The following is a 25,228-nucleotide window of genomic DNA, read 5'->3' on the forward strand; positions in this document are numbered from 1 at the left end:
AACGTTAATGGTTCTAAGTTCTAACACTAAGTATGTAAATCTCTTTTGTATTGTAATTTTTTTTAAGTCATATTAGTTTCTTCATGCTGATAATATATAACAATAACTTCATGGTAAACTGCTGAAATTAAGCTTTCCAAATCTCCTGGGTTAACTATCATTTGCCCTTCTTCATATGCTGGACCTCCAGGTAGTTGTGCAAAATGGCCTGTTAGCTCAGATGGTTAGAGCGTGGTGCTAATAACGCCAAGGTCACAGGTTCGATCCCTGTACAGGCCAAGTTTAATTGTTTGAACAAAGATGAACTTTTCTTGTGTCTCATTTTGGACTGTTTATCTCCTTGAATCACACGCTGCTTGAAGGATTGGATGGAAAAAGTAGCATTTAATCATCTGCTAATTCTTCAAAAGTATTCTATATATTTAGTGAGCCTATTAGTTTAGTCTGTTAGAGCATGAAGTTAAAAACGCACAGGACATAATTTCAATCAGTCTCCAAGCCAATACTTGATTCTCCTTTAATGTTGAAAATAGATGTATTTTCTTCTGTATCATGTTTACCTCTATATTTCCTTTGCGCAGAAGCTGATAGAATGATTAGATGAATCAATTGAATATAGGTGATGAATATTTATTTATTGCTAAACCACGTGGAAAAAACGTTACTGGTTCAAAATTCTAACACTAAGTATGGAAATCTCATTTGTATTGCAATTTTTTTGAAGTCATATTAGTTTCTTCATGTTGATAATATGAAAGTTAATTCATATTAAACAGCTGAAATTAAGCTTTCCAAATCTCCCGGTTGAACTATCAGTAGCACTGCTTCCTGTGCTGGTCCTCCAGAAGATGTGCAAATTGGCCTGTTAGCTCAGTTGGTTAGAGCGCTTTGCTAATAATGCCAAGGTCACAGGTTCGATCCCTGTACAGGCCAAGTTTAATTCTTTGAAAAAAGATTAATTTTTCTTGTGTCTCATTTTGGACTGTTTATCTGCTTGGATCAAACGCTGCTTGATCGACTGGATGAATACATTTGATATAATTATAGAATGAATTACTATTCTTAAAGCGCCTGGAATATCTATTAATGGTTCTAAGTTCTAACGCCAAGTAACTAAATCTCTTATTTATTGCAATTTATTGAGATCATTTTTGTTTAGTCTTGTTGATATTATATAAAGATACTATGAATGTAAACAGCTGAATATAAGCTTTACAACTATCCCGGATTAACAATCAGTAGGACTTCATCATCAGCTTCATCTTCAATAGTATACTATATATTTAGTGAGACTATTAGTTTAGTCTGTTAGAGCATGAAGTTAAAAACGCCAAGGACATACATTCAATCAGTCTCCAAGCCAATACTTGATGCACCTTTAATGTTGAAAATAGATGTATTTTCTACTGTATCATGTTTATCTCTATATTTCCTTAGAGGAGAAGCTGATATAATGATTAGATGAATCAATTCAATATAGGTGATGAATATTTATTTATTGCTTAACCACATGGAAAAAAAGTTAATGGTTCTAAGTTCTAACACTAAGTATGTAAATCTCTTTTGTATTGTAATTTTTTTTAAGTCATATTAGTTTCTTCATGTTGATAATATATAACAATAACTTCATGGTAAACTGCTGAAATTAAGCTTTCCAAATCTCCTGGGTTAACTATCATTTGCCCTTCTTCATATGCTGGACCTCCAGGTAGTTGTGCAAAATGGCCTGTTAGCTCAGATGGTTAGAGCGTGGTGCTAATAACGCCAAGGTCACAGGTTCGATCCCTGTACCGGCCAAGTTTAATTGTTTGAACAAAGATGAATTTTTCTTGTGTCTCATTTTGGACTGTTTATCTCCTTGAATCACACGCTGCTTGAAGGATTGGATGGAATCAGTAGCATTTCATCATCTGCTAATTCTTCAAAAGTATTCTATATATGTAGTGAGCCTATTAGTTTAGTCTGTTAGAGCATGAAGTTAAAAACGCAAAGGACATAATTTCAATCAGTCTCCAAGCCAATACTTGATGCTCCTTTAATGTTGAAAATAGATGTATTTTCTTCTGTATCATGTTTACCTCCATATTTCCTTTGCGCAGAAGCTGATAGAATGATTAGATGAATGAATTGAATAATGGTGATAAATATTTATTTATTGCTAATCCACGTGGAAAAAACGTTACTGGTTCAAAATTCTAACACTAAGTATGGAAATCTCTTTTGTATTGCAATTTTTTTGAAGTCCTATTAGCTTCTTCATGTTGATAATATGAAAGTTAATTCATATTAAACAGCTGAAATTAAGCTTTCCAAATCTCCCGGTTGAACTATCATTAGCACTGCTTCCGGTGCTGGTCCTCCAGAAGATGTGAAAATTGGCCTGTTATCTCAGTTGGTTAGAGCGTGGTGCTAATAACGCCAAGGTCACAGGTTCGATCCCTGTACAGGCCAAGTTTAATTCCTTGAAAAAAGATGAATTTTTCTTGTGTCTCATTTTGGACTGTTTATCTCATTGGATCAAACGCTGCTTGAATGATTGGATGAATACATTTGATATAATTATAGAATTAATTACTATTCTTAAAGCGCCTGGAATATCTATTAATGGTTCTAAGTTCTAACGCCAAGTAACTAAATCTCTTATTTATTGCAATTTATTGAGATCATTTTTGTTTAGTCTTGTTGATAATATATAAAGATACTATGAATGTAAACAGCTGAATATAAGCTTTCCAACTATCCCGGATTAACAATCAGTAGGACTTCATCATCTGCTTCATCTTCAGTAGTATGCTATATATTTAGTGACTCTATTAGTTTAGTCTGTTAGAGCATGAAGTTAAAAACACAAAGGACATACTTTCAATCAGTCTCCAAGCCAATACTTGATGCTCCTTTACTGTTGAAAATAGATGTATTTTCTACTGTATCATGTTTATCTCTATATTTCCTTTGAGGAGAAGCTGATAAAATGATTAGATGAATCAATTCAATATAGGTGATGAATATTTATTTATTGCTTAACCACATGGAAAAAACGTTAATGGTTCTAAGTTCTAACACTAAGTATGAAAATCTCTTTTGTATTGTAATTTTTTTTAAGTCATATTAGTTTCTTCATGTTGATAATATATAACAATAACTTCATGGTAAACTGCTGAAATTAAGCTTTCCAAATCTCCTGGGTTAACTATCATTTGCCCTTCTTCATTTGCTGGACCTCCAGGTAGTTGTGCAAAATGGCCTGTTAGCTCAGATGGTTAGAGCGTTGTGCTAATAACGCCAAGGTCACAGGTTCGATCCCTGTACAGGCCAGGTTTAATTGTTTGAACAAAGATGAATTTTTCTTGTGTCTCATTTTGGACTGTTTATCTCCTTGAATCACACGCTGCTTGAAGGATTGGATGGAATCAGTAGCATTTCATCATCTGCTAATTCTTCAAAAGTATTCTATATATTTAGTGAGCCTATTAGTTTAGTCTGTTAGAGCATGAAGTTAAAAACGCAAAAGGACATAATTTCAATCAGTCTCCAAGCCAATACTTGATTCTCCTTTAATGTTGAAAATAGATGTATTTTCTTCTGTATCATGTTTACCTCTATATTTCCTTTGCGCAGAAGCTGATAGAATGATTAAATGAATCAATTGAATATAGGTGATGAATATTTATTTATTGCTAAACCACGTGGAAAAAACGTTACTGGTTCAAAATTCTAACACTAAGTATGGAAATCTCTTTTGTATTGCAATTTTTTTGAAGTCATATTAATTTCTTCATGTTGATAATATGAAAGTTAATTCATATTAAACAGCTGAAATTAAGCTTTCCAAATCTCCCGGTTGAACTATCAGTAGCACTGCTTCCTGTGCTGGTCCTCCCGAAGATGTGCAAATTGGCCTGTTAGCTCAGTTGGTTAGAGCGCTTTGCTAATAATGCCAAGGTCACAGGTTCGATCCCTGTACAGGCCAAGTTTAATTCTTTGAAAAAAGATTAATTTTTCTTGTGTCTCATTTTGGACTGTTTATCTGCTTGGATCAAACGCTGCTTGATCGACTGGATGAATACATTTGATATAATTATAGAATGAATTACTATTCTTAAAGCGCCTGGAATATCTATTAATGGTTCTAAGTTCTAACGCCAAGTAACTAAATCTCTTATTTATTGCAATTTATTGAGATCATTTTTGTTTAGTCTTGTTGATATTATATAAAGATACTATGAATGTAAACAGCTGAATATAAGCTTTACAACTATCCCGGATTAACAATCAGTAGGACTTGATCATCAGCTTCATCTTCAATAGTATACTATATATTTAGTGAGACTATTAGTTTAGTCTGTTAGAGCATGAAGTTAAAAACGCCAAGGACATACATTCAATCAGTCTCCAAGCCAATACTTGATGCACCTTTAATGTTGAAAATAGATGTATTTTCTACTGTATCATGTTTATCTCTATATTTCCTTAGAGGAGAAGCTGATATAATGATTAGATGAATCAATTCAATATAGGTGATGAATATTTATTTATTGCTTAACCACATTGAAAAAAAGTTAATGGTTCTAAGTTCTAACACTAAGTATGTAAATCTCTTTTGTATTGTAATTTTTTTTAAGTCATATTAGTTTCTTCATGTTGATAATATATAACAATAACTTCATGGTAAACTGCTGAAATTAAGCTTTCCAAATCTCCTGGGTTAACTATCATTTGCCCTTCTTCATATGCTGGACCTCCAGGTAGTTGTGCAAAATGGCCTGTTAGCTCAGATGGTTAGAGCGTGGTGCTAATAACGCCAAGGTCACAGGTTCGATCCCTGTACAGGCCAAGTTTAATTGTTTGAACAAAGATGAATTTTTCTTGTGTCTCATTTTGGACTGTTTATCTCCTTGAATCACACGCTGCTTGAAGGATTGGATGGAATCAGTAGCATTTCATCATCTGCTAATTCTTCAAAAGTATTCTATATATTTAGTGAGCCTATTAGTTTAGTCTGTTAGAGCATGAAGTTAAAAACGCAAAGGACATAATTTCAATCAGTCTCCAAGCCAATACTTGATGCTCCTTTAATGTTGAAAATAGATGTATTTTCTTCTGTATCATGTTTACCTCCATATTTCCTTTGCGCAGAAGCTGATAGAATGATTAGATGAATGAATTGAATATAGGTGATAAATATTTATTTATTGCTAATCCACGTGGAAAAAACGTTACTGGTTCAAAATTCTAACACTAAGTATGGAAATCTCTTTTGTATTGCAATTTTTTTGAAGTCCTATTAGCTTCTTCATGTTGATAATATGAAAGTTAATTCATATTAAACAGCTGAAATTAAGCTTTCCAAATCTCCCGGTTGAACTATCATTAGCACTGCTTCCGGTGCTGGTCCTCCAGAAGATGTGAAAATTGGCCTGTTATCTCAGTTGGTTAGAGCGTGGTGCTAATAACGCCAAGGTCACAGGTTCGATCCCTGTACAGGCCAAGTTTAATTCCTTGAAAAAAGATGAATTTTTCTTGTGTCTCATTTTGGACTGTTTATCTCCTTGGATCAAACGCTGCTTGAATGATTGGATGAATACATTTGATATAATTATCGAATTAATTACTATTCTTAAAGCGCCTGGAATATCTATTAATGGTTCTAAGTTCTAACGCCAAGTAACTAAATCTCTTATTTATTGCAATTTATTGAGATCATTTTTGTTTAGTCTTGTTGATAATATATAAAGATACTATGAATGTAAACAGCTGAATATAAGCTTTCCAACTATCCCGGATTAACAATCAGTAGGACTTCATCATCTGCTTCATCTTCAGTAGTATGCTATATATTTAGTGACTCTATTAGTTTAGTCTGTTAGAGCATGAAGTTAAAAACGCAAAGGACATACTTTCAATCAGTCTCCAAGCCAATACTTGATGCTCCTTTACTGTTGAAAATAGATGTATTTTCTACTGTATCATGTTTATCTCTATATTTCCTTTGAGGAGAAGCTGATAAAATGATTAGATGAATCAATTCAATATAGGTGATGAATATTTATTTATTGCTTAACCACATGGAAAAAACGTTAATGGTTCTAAGTTCTAACACTAAGTATGAAAATCTCTTTTGTATTGTAATTTTTTTTAAGTCATATTAGTTTCTTCATGTTGATAATATATAACAATAACTTCATGGTAAACTGCTGAAATTAAGCTTTCCAAATCTCCTGGGTTAACTATCATTTGCCCTTCTTCATTTGCTGGACCTCCAGGTAGTTGTGCAAAATGGCCTGTTAGCTCAGATGGTTAGAGCGTTGTGCTAATAACGCCAAGGTCACAGGTTCGATCCCTGTACAGGCCAAGTTTAATTGTTTGAACAAAGATGAATTTTTCTTGTGTCTCATTTTGGACTGTTTATCTCCTTGAATCACACGCTGCTTGAAGGATTGGATGGAATCAGTAGCATTTCATAATCTGCTAATTCTTCAAAAGTATTCTATATATTTAGTGAGCCTATTAGTTTAGTCTGTTAGAGCATGAAGTTAAAAACGCAAAAGGACATAATTTCAATCAGTCTCCAAGCCAATACTTGATTCTCCTTTAATGTTGAAAATAGATGTATTTTCTTCTGTATCATGTTTACCTCTATATTTCCTTTGCGCAGAAGCTGATAGAATGATTAGATGAATCAATTGAATATAGGTGATGAATATTTATTTATTGCTAAACCACGTGGAAAAAACGTTACTGGTTCAAAATTCTATCACTAAGTATGGAAATCTCTTTTGTATTGCAATTTTTTTGAAGTCATATTAGTTTCTTCATGTTGATAATATGAAAGTTAATTCATATTAAACAGCTGAAATTAAGCTTTCCAAATCTCCCGGTTGAACTATCATTAGCACTGCTTCCTGTGCTGGTCCTCCAGAAGATGTGCAAATTGGCCTTTTAGCTCAGTTGGTTAGATCGTGGTGCTAATAATGCCAAGGTCACAGGTTCGATCCCTGTACAGGCCAAGTTTAATTCTTTGAAAAAAGATTAATTTTTCCTGTGTCTCATTTTGAACTGTTTATCTCCTTGGATCAAACGCTGCTTGAAGGACTGGATGAATACATTTGATATAATTATAGAATTAATTACTATTCTTAAAGCGCCTGGAATATCTATTAATGGTTCTAAGTTCTAACGCCAAGTAACTAAATCTCTTATTTATAGCAATTTATTGAGATCATTTTTGTTTAGTCTTGTTGATAATATATAAAGATACTATGAATGTAAACAGCTGAATATAAGCTTTCCAACTATCCCGGATTAACAATCAGTAGGACTTCATCATCTGCTTCATCTTCAATAGTATGCTATATATTTAGTGACTCTATTAGTTTAGTCTGTTAGGGCATGAAGTTAAAAACGACAAGGACATACTTTCAATCAGTCTCCAAGCCAATACTTGATGCTCCTTTAATGTTGAAAATAGATGTATTTTCTACTGTATCATGTTTATCTCTATATTTCCTTTGAGGAGAAGTTGATAAAATGATTAGATGAATCAATTCAATATAGGTGATGAATATTTATTTATTGCTTAACCACATGGAAAAAACGTTAATGGTTCTAAGTTCTAACACTAAGTATGTAAATCTCTTTTGTATTGTAATTTTTTTTTAAGTCATATTAGTTTCTTCATGTTGATAATATCTAACAATAACTTCATGGTAAACTGCTGAAATTAAGCTTTCCAAATCTCCTGGGTTAACTATCATTTGCCCTTCTTCATATGCTGGACCTCCAAGTAGTTGTGTGAAATGGCCTGTTAGCTCAGATGGTTAGAGCGTGGTGCTAATAACGCCAAGGTCACAGGTTCGATCCCTGTACAGGCCAAGTTTAATTGTTTGAACAAAGATGAATTTTTCTTGTGTCTCATTTTGGACTGTTTATCTCCTTGAATCACACGCTGCTTGAAGGATTGGATGGAATCAGTAGCATTTCATCATCTGCTATTTCTTCAAAAGTATTCTATATATTTAGTGAGCCTATTAGTTTAGTCTGTTAGATCATGAAGTTAAAAACGCAAAGGACATAATTTCAATCAGTCTCCAAGCCAATACTTGATGCTCCTTTAATGTTGAAAATAGATGTATTTTCTTCTGTATCATGTTTACCTCCATATTTCTTTTGCGCTGAAGCCGATAGAATGATTAGATGAATCAATTGAATATAGGTGATAAATATTTATTTATTGCTAATCCACGTGGAAAAAACGTTACTGGTTCAAAATTCCAACACTAAGTATGGAAATCTCTTTTGTATTGCAATTTTTTTGAAGTCCTATTAGCTTCTTCATGTTGATAATATGAAAGTTAATTCATATTAAACAGCTGAAATTAAGCTTTCCAAATCTCCCGGTTGAACTATCATTAGCACTGCTTCCGGTGCTGGTCCTCCAGAACATGTGAAAATTGGCCTGTTGGCTCAGTTGGTTAGAGCGTGGTGCTAATAACGCCAAGGTCACAGGTTCGATCCCTGTACAGGCCAAGTTTAATTCCTTGAAAAAAGATGAATTTTTCTTGTGTCTCATTTTTGACTGTTTATCTCCTTGGATCAAACGCTGCTTGAATGATTGGATGAATACATTTGATATAATTATAGAATTAATTACTATTCTTAAAGCGCCTGGAATATCTATTAATGGTTCTAAGTTCTAACTCCAAGTAACTAAATCTCTTATTTATTGCAATTTATTGAGATCATTTTTGTTTAGTCTTGTTGATAATATATAAAGATACTATGAATGTAAACAGCTGAATATAAGCTTTCCAACTATCCCGGATTAACAATCAGTAGGACTTCATCATCTGCTTCATCTTCAGTAGTATGCTATATATTTAGTGACTCTATTAGTTTAGTCTGTTAGAGCATGAAGTTAAAAACGCAAAGGACATACTTTCAATCAGTCTCCAAGCCAATACTTGATGCTCCTTTACTGTTGAAAATAGATGTATTTCTACTGTATCATGTTTATCTCTATATTTCCTTTGAGGAGAAGCTGATAAAATGATTAGATGAATCAATTCAATATAGGTGATGAATATTTATTTATTGCTTAACCACATGGAAAAAACGTTAATGGTTCTAAGTTCTAACACTAAGTATGAAAATCTCTTTTGTATTGTAATTTTTTTTAAGTCATATTAGTTTCTTCATGTTGATAATATATAACAATAACTTCATGGTAAACTGCTGAAATTAAGCTTTCCAAATCTCCTGGATTAACTATAATTTGCCCTTCTTCATTTGCTGGACCTCCAGGTAGTTGTGCAAAATGGCCTGTTAGCTCAGATGGTTAGAGCGTTGTGCTAATAACGCCAAGGTCACAGGTTCAATCTCTGTACAGGCCAAGTTTAATTGTTTGAACAAAGATGAATTTTTCTTGTGTCTCATTTTGGACTGTTTATCTCCTTGAATCACACGCTGCTTGAAGGATTGGATGGAATCAGTAGCATTTCATCATCTGCTAATTCTTCAAAAGTATTCTATATATTTAGTGAGCCTATTCGTTTAGTCTGTTAGAGCATGAAGTTAAAAACGCAAAGGACATAATTTCAATCAGTCTCCAAGCCAATACTTGATGCTCCTTTAATGTTGAAAATAGATGTATTTTCTTCTGTATCATGTTTACCTCCATATTTCCTTTGCGCAGAAGCTGATAGAATGATTAGATGAATCAATTGAATATAGGTGATGAATATTTATTTATTGCTAAACCACGTGGAAAAAACGTTACTGGTTCAAAATTCTAACACTAAGTATGGAAATCTCTTTTGTATTGCAATTTTTTTGAAGTCATATTAGTTTCTTAATGTTGATAATATGAAAGTTAATTCATATTAAACAGCTGAAATTAAGCTTTCCAAATCTCCTGGTTGAACTATCATAAGCACTGCTTCCTGTGCTGGTTCTCCAGAAGATGTGCAAATTGGCCTGTTAGCTCAGTTGGTTAGAGCGTGGTGCTAATAACGCCAAGGTCACAGGTTCGATCCCTGTACAGGCCAAGTTTAATTCTTTGAAAAAAGATCAATTTTTCTTGTGTCTCATTGTGTACTGTTTATCTCCTTGGATCAAACGCTGCTTGAAGGATTGGATGAATACATTTGATATAATTATAGAATTAATTACTATTCTTAAAGCGCCTGGAATATCTATTAATGGTTCTAAGTTCTAACGCCAAGTAACTAAATCTCTTATTTATTGCAATTTATTGAGATCATTTTTGTTTAGTCTTGTTGATATTATATAAAGATACTATGAATGTAAACAGCTGAATATAAGCTTTCCAACTATCCCGGATTAACAATCAGTAGGACTTCATCATCAGCTTCATCTTCAATAGTATACTATATATTTAGTGAGACTATTAGTTTAGTCTGTTAGAGCATGAAGTTAAAAACGCCAAGGACATACATTCAATCAGTCTCCAAGCCAATACTTGATGCACCTTTAATGTTGAAAATAGATGTATTTTCTACTGTATCATGTTTATCTCTATATTTCCTTTGAGGAGAAGCTGATATAATGATTAGATGAATCAATTCAATATAGGTGATGAATATGTATTTATTGCTTAACCACATGGAAAAAACGTTAATGGTTCTAAGTTCTAACACTAAGTATGTAAATCTCTTTTGTATTGTAATTTTTTTTAAGTCATATTAGTTTCTTCATGCTGATAATATATAACAATAACTTCATGGTAAACTGCTGAAATTAAGCTTTCCAAATCTCCTGGGTTAACTATCATTTGCCCTTCTTCATATGCTGGACCTCCAGGTAGTTGTGCAAAATGGCCTGTTAGCTCAGATGGTTAGAGCGTGGTGCTAATAACGCCAAGGTCACAGGTTCGATCCCTGTACAGGCCAAGTTTAATTGTTTGAACAAAGATGAACTTTTCTTGTGTCTCATTTTGGACTGTTTATCTCCTTGAATCACACGCTGCTTGAAGGATTGGATGGAAAAAGTAGCATTTAATCATCTGCTAATTCTTCAAAAGTATTCTATATATTTAGTGAGCCTATTAGTTTAGTCTGTTAGAGCATGAAGTTAAAAACGCACAGGACATAATTTCAATCAGTCTCCAAGCCAATACTTGATTCTCCTTTAATGTTGAAAATAGATGTATTTTCTTCTGTATCATGTTTACCTCTATATTTCCTTTGCGCAGAAGCTGATAGAATGATTAGATGAAACAATTGAATATAGGTGATGAATATTTATTTATTGCTAAACCACGTGGAAAAAACGTTACTGGTTCAAAATTCTAACACTAAGTATGGAAATCTCATTTGTATTGCAATTTTTTTGAAGTCATATTAGTTTCTTCATGTTGATTATATGAAAGTTAATTCATATTAAACAGCTGAAATTAAGCTTTCCAAATCTCCCGGTTGAACTATCAGTAGCACTGCTTCCTGTGCTGGTCCTCCAGAAGATGTGCAAATTGGCCTGTTAGCTCAGTTGGTTAGAGCGCTTTGCTAATAATGCCAAGGTCACAGGTTCGATCCCTGTACAGACCAAGTTTAATTCTTTGAAAAAAGATTAATTTTTCTTGTGTCTCATTTTGGACTGTTTATCTGCTTGGATCAAACGCTGCTTGATCGACTGGATGAATACATTTGATATAATTATAGAATGAATTACTATTCTTAAAGCGCCTGGAATATCTATTAATGGTTCTAAGTTCTAACGCCAAGTAACTAAATCTCTTATTTATTGCAATTTATTGAGATCATTTTTGTTTAGTCTTGTTGATATTATATAAAGATACTATGAATGTAAACAGCTGAATATAAGCTTTACAACTATCCCGGATTAACAATCAGTAGGACTTCATCATCAGCTTCATCTTCAATAGTATACTATATATTTAGTGAGACTATTAGTTTAGTCTGTTAGAGCATGAAGTTAAAAACGCCTAGGACATACATTCAATCAGTCTCCAAGCCAATACTTGATGCACCTTTAATGTTGAAAATAGATGTATTTTCTACTGTATCATGTTTATCTCTATATTTCCTTAGAGGAGAAGCTGATATAATGATTAGATGAATCAATTCAATATAGGTGATGAATATTTATTTATTGCTTAACCACATGGAAAAAAAGTTAATGGTTCTAAGTTCTAACACTAAGTATGTAAATCTCTTTTGTATTGTAATTTTTTTTAAGTCATATTAGTTTCTTCATGTTGATAATATATAACAATAACTTCATGGTAAACTGCTGAAATTAAGCTTTCCAAATCTCCTGGGTTAACTATCATTTGCCCTTCTTCATATGCTGGACCTCCAGGTAGTTGTGCAAAATGGCCTGTTAGCTCAGATGGTTAGAGCGTGGTGCTAATAACGCCAAGGTCACAGGTTCGATCCCTGTACCGGCCAAGTTTAATTGTTTGAACAAAGATGAATTTTTCTTGTGTCTCATTTTGGACTGTTTATCTCCTTGAATCACACGCTGCTTGAAGGATTGGATGGAATCAGTAGCATTTCATCATCTGCTAATTCTTCAAAAGTATTCTATATATTTAGTGAGCCTATTAGTTTAGTCTGTTAGAGCATGAAGTTAAAAACGCAAAGGACATAATTTCAATCAGTCTCCAAGCCAATACTTGATGCTCCTTTAATGTTGAAAATAGATGTATTTTCTTCTGTATCATGTTTACCTCCATATTTCCTTTGCGCAGAAGCTTATAGAATGATTAGATGAATGAATTGAATATAGGTGATAAATATTTATTTATTGCTAATCCACGTGGAAAAAACGTTACTGGTTCAAAATTCTAACACTAAGTATGGAAATCTCTTTTGTATTGCAATTTTTTTGAAGTCCTATTAGCTTCTTCATGTTGATAATATGAAAGTTAATTCATATTAAACAGCTGAAATTAAGCTTTCCAAATCTCCCGGTTGAACTATCATTAGCACTGCTTCCGGTGCTGGTCCTCCAGAAGATGTGAAAATTGACCTGTTATCTCAGTTGGTTAGAGCGTGGTGCTAATAACGCCAAGGTCACAGGTTCGATCCCTGTACAGGCCAAGTTTAATTCCTTGAAAAAAGATGAATTTTTCTTGTGTCTCATTTTGGACTGTTTATCTCCTTGGATCAAACGCTGCTTGAATGATTGGATGAATACATTTGATATAATTATAGAATTAATTACTATTCTTAAAGCGCCTGGAATATCTATTAATGGTTCTAAGTTCTAACGCCAAGTAACTAAATCTCTTATTTATTGCAATTTATTGAGATCATTTTTGTTTAGTCTTGTTGATAATATATAAAGATACTATGAATGTAAACAGCTGAATATAAGCTTTCCAACTATCCCGGATTAACAATCAGTAGGACTTCATCATCTGCTTCATCTTCAGTAGTATGCTATATATTTAGTGACTCTATTAGTTTAGTCTGTTAGAGCATGAAGTTAAAAACACAAAGGACATACTTTCAATCAGTCTCCAAGCCAATACTTGATGCTCCTTTACTGTTGAAAATAGATGTATTTTCTACTGTATCATGTTTATCTCTATATTTCCTTTGAGGAGAAGCTGATAAAATGATTAGATGAATCAATTCAATATAGGTGATGAATATTTATTTATTGCTTAACCACATGGAAAAAACGTTAATGGTTCTAAGTTCTAACACTAAGTATGAAAATCTCTTTTGTATTGTAATTTTTTTTAAGTCATATTAGTTTCTTCATGTTGATAATATATAACAATAACTTCATGGTAAACTGCTGAAATTAAGCTTTCCAAATCTCCTGGGTTAACTATCATTTGCCCTTCTTCATTTGCTGGACCTCCAGGTAGTTGTGCAAAATGGCCTGTTAGCTCAGATGGTTAGAGCGTTGTGCTAATAACGCCAAGGTCACAGGTTCGATCCCTGTACAGGCCAGGTTTAATTGTTTGAACAAAGATGAATTTTTCTTGTGTCTCATTTTGGACTGTTTATCTCCTTGAATCACACGCTGCTTGAAGGATTGGATGGAATCAGTAGCATTTCATCATCTGCTAATTCTTCAAAAGTATTCTATATATTTAGTGAGCCTATTAGTTTAGTCTGTTAGAGCATGAAGTTAAAAACGCAAAAGGACATAATTTCAATCAGTCTCCAAGCCAATACTTGATTCTCCTTTAATGTTGAAAATAGATGTATTTTCTTCTGTATCATGTTTACCTCTATATTTCCTTTGCGCAGAAGCTGATAGAATGATTAGATGAATCAATTGAATATAGGTGATGAATATTTATTTATTGCTAAACCACGTGGAAAAAACGTTACTGGTTCAAAATTCTATCACTAAGTATGGAAATCTCTTTTGTATTGCAATTTTTTTGAAGTCATATTAGTTTCTTCATGTTGATAATATGAAAGTTAATTCATATTAAACAGCTGAAATTAAGCTTTCCAAATCTCCCGGTTGAACTATCATTAGCACTGCTTCCTGTGCTGGTCCTCCAGAAGATGTGCAAATTGGCCTTTTAGCTCAGTTGGTTAGATCGTGGTGCTAATAATGCCAAGGTCACAGGTTCGATCCCTGTACAGGCCAAGTTTAATTCTTTGAAAAAAGATTAATTTTTCTTGTGTCTCATTTTGGACTGTTTATCTCCTTGGATCAAACGCTGCTTGAAGGACTGGATGAATACATTTGATATAATTATAGAATTAATTACTATTCTTAAAGCGCCTGGAATATCTATTAATGGTTCTAAGTTCTAACGCCAAGTAACTAAATCTCTTATTTATTGCAATTTATTGAGATCATTTTTGTTTAGTCTTGTTGATAATATATAAAGATACTATGAATGTAAACAGCTGAATATAAGCTTTCCAACTATCCCGGATTAACAATCAGTAGGACTTCATCATCTGCTTCATTTTCAATAGTATGCTATATATTTAGTGACTCTATTAGTTTAGTCTGTTAGAGCATGAAGTTAAAAACGACAAGGACATACTTTCAATCAGTCTCCAAGCCAATACTTGATGCTCCTTTATTGTTGAAAATAGATGTATTTTCTACTGTATCATGTTTATCTCTATATTTCCTTTGAGGAGAAGCTGATAAAATGATTAGATGAATCAATTCAATATAGGTGATGAATATTTATTTATTGCTTAACCACATGGAAAAAACGTTAATGGTTCTAAGTTCTAACACTAAGTATGAAAATCTCTTTTGTATTGTAATTTTTTTTAGGTCATATTAGTTTCTTCATGTTGATAATATATAACAATAACTTCATGGTAAACTGCTGAAATTAAGCTTTCCAAATCTCCTGGGTTAACTATCATTTGCCCTTCTTCATATGCTGGACCTCCAGGTAGTTGTGCCAAATGGCCTGTTAGCTCTGATGGTTAGAGCGTGGTGCTAATAACACCAAGGTCACAGGTTCGATCCCTGTACAGGCCAAGTTTAATTATTTGAACAAAGATGAATTTTTCTTGTGTCTCATTTTGGAATGTTTATCTCCTTGAATCACACGCTGCTTGAAGGATTGGATGGAATCAGTAGCATTTCATCATCTGCTAATTCTTCAAAAGTATTCTATATATTTAGTGAGCCTATTAGTTTAGTCTGTTAGAGCATGAAGTTAAAAACGCAAAGGACATAATTTCAATCTGTCTCCAAGCCAATATTTGAAGCTCCTTTAATGTTGAAAATAGATGTATTTTCTTCTGTATCATGTTTACCTCCATATTTCCTTTGCACAGAAGCTGATAGAATGATTAGATGAATCAATTGAATATAGGTGATGAATATTTATTTATTGCTAAACCACGTGGAAAAAACTTTACTGGTTCAAAATTCTAACACTAAGTATGGAAATCTCTTTTGTATTGCAATTTTTTTGAAGTCATATTAGTTTCTTCATGTTGATAATATGAAAGTTAATTCATATTAAACAGCTGAAATTAAGCTTTCCAAATCTCCCGGTTGAACTATCATTAGCACTGCTTCCGGTGCTGGTCCTACCGAAGATGTGCAAATTGGCCTGTTAGCTCAGTTAGTTAGAGCGTGGTGCTAATATCGCCAAGGTCACAGGTTCGATCCCTGTACAGGCCAAGTTTAATTCTTTGAAAAAAGATGAATATTTCTTGTGTCTCATTTTGGACTGTTTATCTCCTTGGATCAAACGCTGTTTGAAGGATTGGATGAATACATTTGATATATTTATAGAATTAATTACTATTCTTAAAGCGCCTGGAATATCTAATAATGGTTCTAAGTTCTAACGCCAAGTAACTTAATCTGTTATTTATTGCAATTTATTAAGATCAATTTTTTTTAGTCTTGTTGATAATATATAAAGATACTATGAATCTAAACAGCTGAATATAAGCTTTCCAACTATCCCGGATTAACAATCAGTAGGACTTCATCATCTGCTTCATCTTCAATAGTATGCTATATATTTAGTGACTCTATTAGTTTAGTCTGTTAGAGCATCAAGTTAAAAACGCCAAGGACATACTTTCAATCAGTCTCCAAGCCAATACTTGATGCTCCTTTAATGTTGAAAATAGATGTATTTTCTACTGTATCATGTTTATCTCTATATTTCCTTTGAGGAGAAGCTGATAAAATGATTAGATGAATCAATTCAATATAGGTGATGAATATTTATTTATTGCTTAACCACATGGAAAAAATGTTAATGGTTCTAAGTTCTAACACTAAGTATGAAAATCTCTTTTGTATTGTAATTTTTTTTAAGTAATATTAGTTTCTTCATGTTGATAATATATAACAATAACTTCATGGTAAACTGCTGAAATTAAGCTTTCCAAATCTCCTGGGTTAACTATCATTTGCCCTTCTTCATTTGCTGGACCTCCAGGTAGTTCTGCAAAATGACCTGTTAGCTCTGATGGTTAGAGCGTGGTGCTAATAACGCCAGGGTCACAGGTTCAATCCCTGTACAGGCCAAGTTTAATTGTTTGAAAAAAGATTTATTTTTCTAGTGTCTCATTTTGGACTGTTTATCTCCTTGAATCACACGCTGCTTGAAGGATTGGATGGAATCAGTAGCATTTCATCATCTGCTAATTCTTCAAAAGTATTCTATATATTTAGTGAGCCTATTAGTTTAGTCTGTTAGAGCATGAAGTTAAAAACGCAAAGGACATAATTTCAATCAGTCTCCAAGCCAATACTTGATTCTCCTTTAATGTTGAAAATAGATGTATTTTCTTCTGTATCATGTTTACCTCTATATTTCCAAGCTGATAGAATGATTAGATGAATCAATTGAATATAGGTGATGAATATTTATTTATTGCTAAACCACGTGGAAAAAACGTTACTGGTTCAAAATTCTAACACTAAGTATGGAAATCTCTTTTGTATTGCAATTTTTTTGAAGTCATATTAGTTTCTTCATGTTGATGATATGAAAGTTAATTCATATTAAACAGCTGAAATTAAGGTTTCCAAATCTCCCGGTTGAACTATCATTAGCACTGCTTCCTGTGCTGGTCCTCCAGAAGATGTGCAAATTGGCCTTTTAGCTCAGTTGGTTAGAGCGTGGTGCTAATAACGCCAAGGTCACAGGTTCGATCCCTGTACAGGCCAAGTTTAATTCTTTGAAAAAAGATGAATTTTTCTTGTGTCTCATTTTGGACTGTTTATCTCCTTGGATCAAACGCTGCTTGAAGGATTGGATGAATACATTTGATATAATTATAGAATTAATTACTATTCTTAAAGCGCCTGGAATATCTATTAATGGTTCTAAGTTCTAACGTCAAGTAACTAAATCTCTTATTTATAGCAATTTATTGATCATTTTTGTTTAGTCTTGTTGATAATATATAAAGATACTATGAATGTAAACAGCTGAATATAAGCTTTCCAACTATCCCAGATTAACAATCAATAGGACTTCATCATCTGCTTCATCTTCAATAGTATGCTATATATTTAGTGACTCTATTAGTTTAGTCTGTTAGAGCATGAAGTTAAAAACGACAAGGACATACTTTCAATCAGTCTCCAAGCCAATACTTGATGCTCCTTTAATGTTGAAAATAGATGTATTTTCTACTGTATCATGTTTATCTCTATATTTCCTTTGAGGAGAAGCTGATAAAATGATTAGATGAATCAATTCAATATAGGTGATGAATATTTATTTATTGCTTAACCACATGGAAAAAACGTTAATGGTTCTAAGTTCTAACACTAAGTATGAAAATCTCTTTTGTATTGTAATTTTTTTTAAGTCATATTAGTTTCTTCATGTTGATAATATATAACAATAACTTCATGGTAAACTGCTGAAATTAAGCTTTCCAAATCTCCTGGGTTAACTATCATTTGCCCTTCTTCATTTGCTGGACCTCCAGATAGTTGTGCAAAATGTCCTGTTAGCTCAGATGGTTAGAGCGTGGTGCTAATAAAGCCAATGTCACAGGTTCGATCCCTGTACATGCCAAGTTCAATTGTTTGAACAAAGATGAATGTTTCTTGTGTCTCATTTTGGACTGTTAATCTTCTTGAATCACACGCTGCTTGAAGGATTGGATGGAATCAGTAGCATTTCATCATCTTCTAATTCTTCAAAAGTATTCTATATATTCAGTGAGCCTATTAGTTTAGTCTGTTAGAGCATGAAGTTAAAAACGCAAAGGACATGATTTCAATCAGTCTCCAAGCCAATATTTGAAGCTCCTTTAATGTTGAAAATATATGTATTTTCTTCTGTATCATGTTTACCTCCATATTTCCTTTGCGCAGAAGCTGATAGAATGATTAGATGAATCAATTGAATATAGGTGATGAATATTTATTTATTGCTAAACCACGTGGAAAAAACGTTACTGGTTCAAAATTCTAACACTAAGTATGGAAATCTCTTTTGTATTGCAATTTTTTTGAAGTCATATTAGTTTCTTCATGTTGATAATATGAAAGTTAATTCATATTAAACAGCTGAAATTAAGCTTTCCAAATCTCCCGGTTGAACTATCATTAGCACTGCTTCCTGTGCTGGTCCTCCAGAAGATGTGCAAATTGGCCTTTTAGCTCAGTTGGTTAGAGCGTGGTGCTAATAACGCCAAGGTCACAGGTTCGATCCCTGTACAGGCCAAGTTTAATTCTTTGAAAAAAGATTAATTTTTCTTGTATATCATTTTGGACTGTTTATCTCCTTGGATCAAACGCTGCTTGAAGGACTGGATGAATACATTTGATATAATTATAGAATGAATTACTATTCTTAAAACGCCTGGAATATCTATTAATGGTTCTAAGTTCTAACGCCAAGTAACTAAATCTCTTATTTATAGCAATTTATTGAGATCATTTTTGTTTAGTCTTGTTGATAATATATAAAGATACTATGAATGTAAACAGCTGAATATAAGCTTTCCAACTATCCCGGATTAACAATCAGTAGGACTTCATCATCTGCTTCATCTTCAATAGTATGCTATATATTTAGTGACTCTATTAGTTTAGTCTGTTAGAGCATGAAGTTAAAAACGACAAGGACATACTTTCAATCAGTCTACAAGCCAATACTTGATGCTCCTTTAATGTTGAAAATAGATGTATTTTCTACTGTATCATGTTTATCTCTATATTTCCTTTGAGGAGAAGCTGATAAAATGATTAGATGAATCAATTCAATATAGGTGATGAATATTTATTTATTGCTTAACCACATGGAAAAAACGTTAATGGTTCTAAGTTCTAACACTAAGTATGTAAATCTCTTTTGTATTGTAATTTTTTTTTAAGTCATATTAGTTTCTTCATGTTGATAATATATAACAATAACTTCATGGTAAACTGCTGAAATTAAGCTTTCCAAATCTCCTGGGTTAACTATCATTTGTCCTACTTCATATGCTGGACCTCCAGCTAGCTGTGCAAAATGGCCTGTTAGCTCAGATGGTTAGAGCGTGGTGCTAATAACACCAAGGTCACAGGTTCAATCCCTGTACAGGCCAAGTTTAATTGTTTGAACTAAGATGAATTTTTCTTGTGTCTCATTTTGGACTGTTTATCTCCTTGAATCACACGCTGCTTGAAGGATTGGATGGAATCAGTAGCATTTCATCATCTGCTAATTCTTCAAAAGTATTCTATATATTTAGTGAGCCTATTAGTTTAGTCTCTTAGAGCATGAAGTTAAAAACGCAAAGGAAATAATTTCAATCAGTCTCCAAGCCAATACTTGATGCTCCTTTAATGTTGAAAATAGATGTATTTTCTTATGTATCATGTTTACCTCCATATTTCCTTTGCGCAGAAGCTGATAGAATGATTAGATGAATCAATTGAATATAGGTGATGAATATTTATTTATTGCTAAACCACGTGGAAAAAACGTTACTGGTTCAAAATTCTAACACTAAGTATGGAAATCTCTTTTGTATTGCAATTTTTTTGAAGTCATATTAGTTTCTTCATGTTGATAATATGAAAGTTAATTCATATTCAACAGCTGAAATTAAGCTTTCCAAATCTCCCGGTTGAACTATCATTAGCACTGCTTCCTGTGCTGGTCCTCCAGAAGATGTGTAAATTGGCCTGTTAGCTCAGTTGGTTAGAGCGTGGTGCTAATAACGCCAAGGTCACAGGTTCGATCCCTGTACAGGCCAAGTTTAATTCTTTGAAAAAAGATGAATATTTCTTGTGTCTCATTTTGGACTGTTTATCTCCTTGGATCAAACGCTGCTTGAAGGATTGGATAAATACATTTGATATATTTATAGAATTAATTACTATTCTTAAAGCGCCTGGAATATCTATTAATGGTTCTAAGTTCTAACGCCAAGTAACTAAATCTTTTATTTATTGCAATTTATTGAGATCATTTTTGTTTAGTCTTCTTGATAATATATAAAGATACTATGAATGTAAACAGCTGAATATAAGCTTTCCAACTATCCCGGATTAACAATCAGTAGGACTTCATCATCTGCTTCATCTTCAATAGTATGCTATATATTTAGTGACTCTATTAGTTTAGTCTGTTAGAGCATGAAGTTAAAAACGCCAAGGACATACTTTCAATCAGTCTCCAAGCCAATACTTGATGCTCCTTTAATGTTGAAAATAGATGTATTTTCTACTGTATCATGTTTATCTCTATATTTCCTTTGAGGAGAAGCTGATAAAATGATTAGATGAATCAATTCAATATAGGTGATGAATATTTATTTATTGCTTAACCACATGGAAAAAACGTTAATGGTTCTAAGTTCTAACACTAAGTATGAAAATCTCTTTTGTATTGTAATTTTTTTAAGTCATATTAGTTTCTTCATGTTGATAATATATAACAATAACTTCATGGTAAACTGCTGAAATTACGCTTTCCAAATCTCCTGGGTTAACTATCATTTGCCCTTCTTCGTTTGCTGGACCTCCAGGTAGTTGTGCAAAATGGCCTGTTAGCTCAGATGGTTAGAGCGTGGTGCTAATAACGCCAAGGTCACAGGTTCGATCCCTGTACAGGCCAAGTTCAATTGTTTGAACAAAGATGAATTTTTCTTGTGTCTCGTTTTGGACTGTTAATCTTCTTGAATCACACGCTGCTTGAAGGGTTGGTTGGAATCAGTAGCATTTCATCATCTGCTAATTCTTCAAAAGTATTCTATATATTTAGTGAGCCTATTAGTTTAGTCTGTTAGAGCATGAAGTTAAAAACGCAAAGGACATAATTTCAATCAGTCTCCAAGCCAATATTTGAAGCTCCTTTAATGTTGAAAATAGATGTATTTTCTTCTGTATCATGTTTACCTCCATATTTGCTTTGCACAGAAGCTGATAGAATGATTAGATGAATCAATTGAATATAGGTGATGAATATTTATTTATTGCTAAACCACGTGGAAAAAACGTTACTGGTTCAAAATTCTAACACTAAGTATGGAAATCTCTTTTGTATTGCAATTTTTTTGAAGTCATATTAGTTTCTTCATGTTGATAATATGAAAGGTAATTCATATTAAACAGCTGAAATTAAGCTTTCCAAATCTCCCGGTTGAACTATCATTAGCACTGCTTCCTGTGCTGGTCCTACAGAAGATGTGCAAATTGGCCTGTTAGCTCAGTTGGTTAGAGCGCGGTGCTAATAACGCCAAGGTCACAGGTTCGATCCCTGTACAGGCCAAGTTTAATTCTTTGAAAAAAGATGAATTTTTCTTGTGTCTCATTTTGGACTGTTTATCTCCTTGGATCAAACGCAGCTTGAAGGATTGGATGAATACATTTGATATAATTATAGAATTAATTACTATTCTTAAAGCGCCTGGAATATCTATTAATGGTTTTAAGTTCTAACCCCAAGTAACTAAATCTCTTATTTATAGCAATTTATTGAGATCATTTTTGTTTAGTCTTGTTGATAATATATAAAGATACTATGAATGTAAACAGCTGAATATAAGCTTTCCAACTATCCCGGATTAACAATCAGTAGGACTTCATCATCTGCTTCATCTTCAATAGTATGCTATATATTTAGTGACTCTATTAGTTTAGTCTGTTAGAGCATGAAGTTAAGAACGACAAGGACATACTTTCAATCAGTCGCCAAGCCAATACTTGATGCTCCTTTAACGTTGAAAATAGATGTATTTTCTACTGTATCATGTTTATCTCTATATTTCCTTTGAGGAGAAGCTGATAAAATGATTAGATGAATCAATTCAATATAGGTGATGAATATTTATTTATTGCTTAACCACATGGAAAAAACGTTAATGGTTCTAAGTTCTAACACTAAGTATGTAAATCTCTTTTGTATTGTAATTTTTTTAAGTCATATTAGTTTCTTCATGTTGATAATATATAACAATAACTTCATGGTAAACTGCTGAAATTAAGCTTTCCAAATCTCCTGGGTTAACTATCATTTGCCCTTCTTCATATGCTGGACCTCCAGCTAGCTGTGCAAAATGGCCTGTTAGCTCAGATGCTTAGAGCGTGGTGCTAATAACGCCAAGGTCACAGGTTCGATCCCTGTACAGGCCAAGTTTAATTGTTTGAACAAAGATGAATTTTTCTTGTGTCTCATTTTGGACTGTTTATCTCCTTGAATCACACGCTGCTTGAAGGATTGGATGGAATCAGTAGCATTTCATCATCTGCTAATTCTTCAAAAGTATTCTATATATTTAGTGAGCTTATTAGTTTAGTCTGTTAGAGCATGAAGTTAAAAACGCAAAGGACATAATTTCAATCAGTCTCCAAGCCAATACTTGATGCTCCTTTAATGTTGAAAATAGATGTATTTTCTTCTGTATCATGTTTACCTCCATATTCCCTTTGCGCAGAAGCAGATAGAATGATTAGATGAATCAATTGAATATAGGTGATGAATATTTATTTATTGCTAAACCACGTGGAAAAAACGTTACTGGTTCAAAATTCTAACACTAAGTATGGAAATCTCTTTTGTATTGCAATTTTTTTGAAGTCATATTAGTTTCTTCATGTTGATAATATGAAAGTTAATTCATATTAAACAGCTGAAATTAAGCTTTCCAAATCTCCCGGTTGAACTATCATTAGCACTGCTTCCTGTGCTGATCCTCCAGAAGATGTGCAAATTGGCCTGTTAGCTCAGTTGGTTAGAGCGTGGTGCTAATAACGCCAAGGTCACAGGTTCGATCCCTGTACAGGCCAAGTTTAATTCTTTGAAAAAAGATGAATATTTCTTGTGTCTCATTTTGGACTGTTTATCTCCTTGGATCAAACGCTGCTTGAAGGATTGGATGAATACATTTGATATATTTATAGAATTAATTACTATTCTTAAAGCGCCTGGAATATCTAATAATGGTTCTAAGTTCTAACGCCAAGTAACTAAATCTTTTATTTATTGCAATTTATTAAGATCATTTTTTTTTTGTCTTGTTGATAATATATAAAGATACTATGAATGTAAACAGCTGAATATAAGCTTTCCAACTATCCCGGATTAACAATCAGTAGGACTTCATCATCTGCTTCATCTTCAATAGTATGCTATATATTTAGTGACTCTATTAGTTTAGTCTGTTAGAGCATGAAGTTAAAAACGCCAAGGACATACTTTCAATCAGTCTCCAAGCCAATACTTGATGCTCCTTTAATGTTGAAAATAGATGTATTTTCTACTGTATCATGTTTATCTCTATATTTCCTTTGAGGAGAAGCTGATAAAATGATTAGATGAATCAATTCAATATAGGTGATGAATATTTATTTATTGCTTAACCACATGGAAAAAATGCTAATGGTTCTAAGTTCTAACACTAAGTATGTAAATCTCTTTTGTATTGTAATTTTTTTAAGTCATATTAGTTTCTTCATGTTGATAATATATAACAATAACTTCATGGTAAACTGCTGAAATTAAGCTTTCCAAATCTCTTGGGTTAACTATCATTTGCCCTTCTTCATATGCTGGACCTCCAGCTAGCTGTGCAAAATGGCCTTTTAGCTCAGATGGTTAGAGCGTGGTGCTAATAACGCCAAGGTCACAGGTTCGATCCCTGTACAGGCCAAGTCTAATTGTTTGAACAAAGATGAATTTTTCTTGTGTCTCATTTTGGACTGTTTATCTCCTTGAATCACACGCTGCTTGAAGGATTGGATGGAATCAGTAGCATTTCATCATCTGCTAATTCTTCAAAAGTATTCTATATATTTAGTGAGCCTATTAGTTTAGTCTGTTAGAGCATGAAGTTAAAAACGCAAAGGACATAATTTCAATCAGTCTCCAAGCCAATACTTGATGCTCCTTTAATGTTGAAAATAGATGTATTTTCTTCTGTATCATGTTTACCTCCATATTTCCTTTGCGCAGAAGCTGATAGAATGATTAGATGAATCAATTGAATATAGGTGATGAATATTTATTTATTGCTAAACCACGTGGAAAAAACGTTACTGGTTCAAAATTCTAACACTAAGTATGGAAATCTCTTTTGTATTGCAATTTTTTTGAAGTCATATTAGTTTCTTCATGTTGATAATATGAAAGTTAATTCATATTAAACAGCTGAAATTAAGCTTTCCAAATCTCCCGGTTGAACTGTCATTAGCACGGCTTCCTGTGCTGGTCCTCCTGAAGATGTGCAAATTGGCCTGTTAGCTCAGTTGGTTAGAGCGTGGTGCTAATAACGCCAAGGTCACAGGTTCGATCCCTGTACAGGCCAAGTTTAATTCTTTGAAA

The 25,228-nt window shown here is 33.1% G+C and overlaps 15 non-coding genes across 15 annotated transcripts; all 15 read left to right on the forward strand.

Annotated features, from left to right (window-relative positions):
* The first annotated feature begins 205 nt into the window (after nt 1–205).
* On the forward strand, nt 206–279 carry TRNAI-AAU (transfer RNA isoleucine (anticodon AAU)). The gene has a single exon. It is a non-coding gene; the product is annotated as a tRNA-Ile (tRNA).
* Nucleotides 280–2,377: 2,098 nt separating this feature from the next.
* TRNAI-AAU (transfer RNA isoleucine (anticodon AAU)) lies at nt 2,378–2,451 on the forward strand. Its single transcript has one exon. It is a non-coding gene; the product is annotated as a tRNA-Ile (tRNA).
* A 2,309-nt stretch (nt 2,452–4,760) lies between these two features.
* TRNAI-AAU (transfer RNA isoleucine (anticodon AAU)) lies at nt 4,761–4,834 on the forward strand. Its single transcript has one exon. It is a non-coding gene; the product is annotated as a tRNA-Ile (tRNA).
* A 580-nt stretch (nt 4,835–5,414) lies between these two features.
* TRNAI-AAU (transfer RNA isoleucine (anticodon AAU)) lies at nt 5,415–5,488 on the forward strand. Its single transcript has one exon. It is a non-coding gene; the product is annotated as a tRNA-Ile (tRNA).
* A 2,310-nt stretch (nt 5,489–7,798) lies between these two features.
* On the forward strand, nt 7,799–7,872 carry TRNAI-AAU (transfer RNA isoleucine (anticodon AAU)). Its single transcript has one exon. It is a non-coding gene; the product is annotated as a tRNA-Ile (tRNA).
* A 580-nt stretch (nt 7,873–8,452) lies between these two features.
* TRNAI-AAU (transfer RNA isoleucine (anticodon AAU)) lies at nt 8,453–8,526 on the forward strand. The gene has a single exon. It is a non-coding gene; the product is annotated as a tRNA-Ile (tRNA).
* A 1,443-nt stretch (nt 8,527–9,969) lies between these two features.
* On the forward strand, nt 9,970–10,043 carry TRNAI-AAU (transfer RNA isoleucine (anticodon AAU)). The gene has a single exon. It is a non-coding gene; the product is annotated as a tRNA-Ile (tRNA).
* Nucleotides 10,044–10,833: 790 nt separating this feature from the next.
* On the forward strand, nt 10,834–10,907 carry TRNAI-AAU (transfer RNA isoleucine (anticodon AAU)). Its single transcript has one exon. It is a non-coding gene; the product is annotated as a tRNA-Ile (tRNA).
* A 6,644-nt stretch (nt 10,908–17,551) lies between these two features.
* TRNAI-AAU (transfer RNA isoleucine (anticodon AAU)) lies at nt 17,552–17,625 on the forward strand. The gene has a single exon. It is a non-coding gene; the product is annotated as a tRNA-Ile (tRNA).
* A 1,442-nt stretch (nt 17,626–19,067) lies between these two features.
* On the forward strand, nt 19,068–19,141 carry TRNAI-AAU (transfer RNA isoleucine (anticodon AAU)). Its single transcript has one exon. It is a non-coding gene; the product is annotated as a tRNA-Ile (tRNA).
* Nucleotides 19,142–20,586: 1,445 nt separating this feature from the next.
* TRNAI-AAU (transfer RNA isoleucine (anticodon AAU)) lies at nt 20,587–20,660 on the forward strand. The gene has a single exon. It is a non-coding gene; the product is annotated as a tRNA-Ile (tRNA).
* Nucleotides 20,661–21,449: 789 nt separating this feature from the next.
* Nucleotides 21,450–21,523, forward strand: TRNAI-AAU (transfer RNA isoleucine (anticodon AAU)). The gene has a single exon. It is a non-coding gene; the product is annotated as a tRNA-Ile (tRNA).
* Nucleotides 21,524–22,103: 580 nt separating this feature from the next.
* TRNAI-AAU (transfer RNA isoleucine (anticodon AAU)) lies at nt 22,104–22,177 on the forward strand. Its single transcript has one exon. It is a non-coding gene; the product is annotated as a tRNA-Ile (tRNA).
* A 1,443-nt stretch (nt 22,178–23,620) lies between these two features.
* TRNAI-AAU (transfer RNA isoleucine (anticodon AAU)) lies at nt 23,621–23,694 on the forward strand. The gene has a single exon. It is a non-coding gene; the product is annotated as a tRNA-Ile (tRNA).
* A 1,443-nt stretch (nt 23,695–25,137) lies between these two features.
* TRNAI-AAU (transfer RNA isoleucine (anticodon AAU)) lies at nt 25,138–25,211 on the forward strand. The gene has a single exon. It is a non-coding gene; the product is annotated as a tRNA-Ile (tRNA).
* The last annotated feature ends 17 nt before the right edge of the window (nt 25,212–25,228 follow it).

The sequence above is a fragment of the Lissotriton helveticus genome, chromosome 4_1 (assembly GCF_964261635.1).
Source record: "Lissotriton helveticus chromosome 4_1, aLisHel1.1, whole genome shotgun sequence".
NCBI classification, from domain to species: domain Eukaryota; kingdom Metazoa; phylum Chordata; class Amphibia; order Caudata; family Salamandridae; genus Lissotriton; species Lissotriton helveticus.